This window comes from Saccostrea cucullata, unplaced genomic scaffold (assembly GCF_032062105.1).
Source record: "Saccostrea cucullata isolate Sc308-1 unplaced genomic scaffold, CSIRO_AGI_Scuc_v1 ctg1065, whole genome shotgun sequence".
Classification (NCBI taxonomy): Eukaryota; Metazoa; Mollusca; class Bivalvia; order Ostreida; family Ostreidae; genus Saccostrea; species Saccostrea cuccullata.
The window spans coordinates 182,634-187,484 of record NW_026923631.1 but is presented as its reverse complement, the minus strand read 5'-3'; positions in this window follow the sequence as shown (position 1 = coordinate 187,484).

Sequence of the window (4,851 nt, the reverse complement as noted above, 5' to 3'; positions counted from 1 at the left end):
AGAAGCTCAAGATCGAACGTCCTTTAGAAAAACTTTGTAGTATATTTTAGGATAAAAATGTATATAGGATAATAAAATCTAATTTGGTGGGGGTATAAAACATAGGTAATCAGAGATTACAGAGCTTACCCCAAGGAATGTCGTTTTTAATTAAGGCTAAGTTACACAATAAACCAACATTTTAAAACGTGTACATCCAAAATTTATGTAATTTTGATCTGATAGGGCTTTTAGTTAATTTGGAATAGACCTATCTAAAAACTTCAAAGCAGTCGCCCATCAAGAAAATTAAATTCAAATCTAGCATCTGAAGCTCGTTTGAGAGCTTTCATACTTTGATGCATTATTTTCGCAAGTTTGGTTGATATAGGCCTTATAGTTTGTTGGTGATAGACCTGTGTCAATCTTTTACCTGCATGGTCCATTATCTCGTAAATATATGTCAGCACCCAAAGCTAATCAATTTGTATACATTCTTATATGCATCATCCATGCAAGTTTGCTCAGCATATGACTCATAGTTACTTGGAAATGAAACCTGCTTAAAGTATTATCTTTTCACTCAACTAGAAAATTTAGGTGAGTATCAGGATCCGAAGCAGGCCTGGTAGTATGCATCCTTCTGTGTATCATCCATGCAAGTTTGGTCATTAGAGAGCGCATAAATACTAAAAAATGAACCCGCACCAAAAACATTAAGCTGTTCACTCATCTGGAAAATGTAGGTCAGATTCAGCATCCGCAGCAAGCCTAGTAGTATGCATCCTTCTATTTATCATCCATGTAAGTTTGGTCAAGATAGGACTTATAGTTTCTTGGAAATGAGACCTACACCAAAAAAATCCACCAAAAATGTTAACCTTTTCCAAAATCATTAACCTGCTCATTCCTTTGCTAAAATTGCAGCATCTGAAACCTTGACGGGTGCAATAAAACATACTAGAAGAATCTTCCATCCATGTTAAATCAATATAGGGCATAAAGTACAAGTATTTTAAAAGAAACTAAAAAACTTAACCTTAACATTAGACGCCGACACCGACAACGACGCTAACGCCGATGGTAATATATATGCTCCCCAAACTTTGATGAGGTCAGCTCAAAGTTGATTAATTTGTATTCTTGTCAATTTCACAAGATTACAGAACGTTTATCACAAGATTATAGAACACATATCACAAGATTTTGAATATACATCTCAAGATTATCGGAGAAAGCTAAGTTTAAACGCCATAAAATATGTGTGGATAATTGGCTTCTTTAATCAAGATCAGGCAATGATTTTCACCAATATATTAACCTACAAGACAATCCAAATGATGCCATACATGTATTAATAAACTAAATATAAGAGAATTGCTTTTCACAATCGTTGTTATATTTGCATAATTTGTACATCTTGTTTTAAATAGTATTTATTATTATTAAATTATGTTTGTGAGATATGCAGCATTGTTAAGTCTGAAATAAGGAGGCGTGGCATACTTTATACGGGAATTGTCACAAATTTTTTTTTCTTCTCATTTCTCAGAAAATGAAATAATTTGCAATTTTAAGTTGTATTAGCAGAATAAACAACAACAAAACTTGTTAATGCATTAAAAATAGTTGATTCAATCCCAGGATATTAATAAATCACTGATCGCAACGAATTCATTTTGGTAAAATGTTGAATGTGCAGAAAGAGGCACAGTATTTTTTTGCATAGAGAAATGCGTATTATTAATAAACTGAATGTTACTAACAGATTTTAAATAGTCTATTAATACCAATGTAAAACCTTTGTATGGCGTGATTGTTCAATACTTATCGAGAAAATCAATTAAATTAATTTTCCCGTGCTTTTTTGGACATAGTTGGCATAAATTTAACATCGACGTAGGCAATCAATTCACCTTTTTGCAAGAGCTTACACAATTTTCTAACTATATAATTTTACAGTTATTCGCTTTTTGAAACAACCAAAGAGAGAAAAAGAGAAACGTTCGAGGGAGGAGAAACGCAGATTTGTTTAGGCTGAAATAAGGAGGCGGGGCCTAATTTATACGGGAAATGTTTACTGTGACGTCACACTAAAATATGACTTTTATGTACTCCACATAATACCTGAAAGTGAAATAATTTGCAACTTTAAACTGCATTAGCATAATAAACAACAATAAACCTTATCAATGCATTTAAAAAAGTTGCTAGTTAAATCCCATACAGCTGGTTATAAACAGATCACTGATCTCGATAAACTTGTCAATCATGACGTCATTTTGGTAAAAATGATGTACTTCAAGTGCTGTGAGAGGCAGATTGAGGAATCTTTTAACACTGAAAAATGCGTTTTATTATAAAACAGAATGTTATTTACAGGTTTTAAATAGCTATTAATACCAATGTATACCCCTTTGTTCAGTGTGATTATTCATTAACTATCGAGAGATTGATCTAAATAATTTTGTCGTGTTTTTATTTTCAGGTTAGGTATATTTTAAATCGAGGTGCCTTTTTAAATCGTTCTTTCGCAAGGGCATACACTAAATAAATCTTAACCAATTTTTGAGTATAAATAAAGAATATGTTCCTTAACTTGAGAAGTGCTGCTGCTTTCTTTAAATCGAGAAGTTGACTTTAAATTACATAAAATATTTTTTAAAAGTCAAACATATTTCGACATGCGCCTATTTACTTGAAATTTTAACTATTAAAACACGGATTCTATTCAAAGCAGCAGCACTTTCCAGAAACTGCAAAGTATACAGAAACAATTAAAAGCTTGAATTTTTAATTTCAAATAGGGTATGCCCTTGCGTGATTGAAATTTGTTAAAGACCTACATTCAGTACACGTACTATACATTTTACACGTGACTGTCCATCGATGGGACCAAACTTCATACAGTGCAGAAAAGGTAACACTTTGCTTTTTCCATAAGTATTTAAGTTCTGTGTTAATAAAACAGCGGAATAAAAATAAATTCAGTTTTAAAAACAATACCCGTTTTTGCACTTCTATTTTCCGTTGATTTCTCATAGTAAGCCTTAACAGTGCTGCAAAGAGAGGAAGCGATATAATCTGTTTATTTAGTATAAAAAATGAAATCATTTATTTGCAGGTTTAGTTTCACTTTCACACACCTCTTTCACACATCGCAGTCACGTATAAATGCAGTTGCTACCGAATATTTCCATTTCCAATTGTTTTCTCTTTGATAAACACTACAAAAGTCGATCTTGTTAATTTCTCCGTGAGACCTGTGGCATGTGAATTTCTCTATAAAAATATTACTGAAAGGTCAAATGTCAACCTTGCATGTTAGGGGTGTTCCATATATTTTTCAAAAGCAGTGCTTAACTACAGAGATATGGAGATAACGAACAGTACTCAATATCAAAGTCCACAAAACAATACAAAATAACAGCAGAGCAAAAAAGGACCTCGGAAACATCAGACGTGGGACCAGGTGCCATGGAGGAGTGATCATCCCCTGCTGACCGGTCACAACCGCCGTGTGATCATTGATATGATCAGGAAGTAATGGGAAAATCCGTCGTCAGTTCAGTGTATAAATAATGGACTAACAATAGGTATGAAAACGTCAGTCAGCATTTAACTCAATGATAAATTGTATTTGCTGAAAAGGTCATTGTATCTTACGTAATGATTTTAAACGAGACAGCTGATATTCTTGTTTCATCGACTTGTTTTTCAATAATTTACCTCGTTTTAGAAATTGTTCATACATAGAACATACTCTTGCGTATCGAATCAGCTGAGATATATTTCCATTTCTAATTTTTTCTCTGTGTGATAACCCTTTGAAAGTTAGCGGAGTTAATTTCTTGATGATTCTACCGGAATGTAAATTAGGCATGTCAATAGGTCAGAATTAAGGAGGCCTAATAAGCATGCAGATCTCGTGCGCAAATGTCTCTGAGTCTGACGCCAAGGAAACCAAATATGCATGAAAATCTCGTGCGGCTGCCTTTGTGTTTGACCTCAGTGGGCGAGGAGTATTGAAACTGGGATGGGAATCCTCGTGTCATTTAAATCTATATCATTTACCATTAACGTTTTTTTTTCAAGTAAAATATCCAAGTATGAATCAGATGTGTCAGACTCTGTGGTATCTTTTATCTTAAGCTCACCAGAATATAACATAGGAATAGAAATCACCATTGTAAATTGACAATACGTTGTCGATATATCTAAATGTCGAGTTGAAGGCCACATTAAGTGTTCTCTTCGAGAGGAATGTTCAAGTACATATTTAAAGCACCTGCATGATAGAAATGCAGGTCATTTTGATTGACAGTAAAGGATAGTTTTACTTATTTCTTCATATCTTATCTTGTATCAGACAAGATGATGAGCGTAGATAAATGAACGATAAATCACTTTTCAAAAGAATATGTTTGTCATTTTGAAAAATTTCGACTTGATAATTTTTGCACAGTATTTGAAAGGATGTTTTGATCTGTTTGCTTAATACTTGTCACAAATATGCGTCATTCATAAATTGTCTGCACAGACATTATCTGTTTTAATACCTGCCATCCACCTATTGATTTAACAAAAGACAGTAAAAAAACCTTATTAGTAACAAGAATGGCATTGCAAAATAGTTCTGCACTCCATCATCTGATACAGACATCGTCCCTCAGTCATTACGATCCGATTTCTTAAGTGATTCAACTTCTTCTATTATTTCAACATCCACACAATTCTGTTTCCTGACCATGCTGACCAACTTCCGTTTCAACTACAACAATATGGCGGCAGAGAAGTGACCTAGGGCCTATACACGTGTTCTTGCATCCGACAACCTAAATCTACGTCTCATTTATAATTAAAGTTAACAGG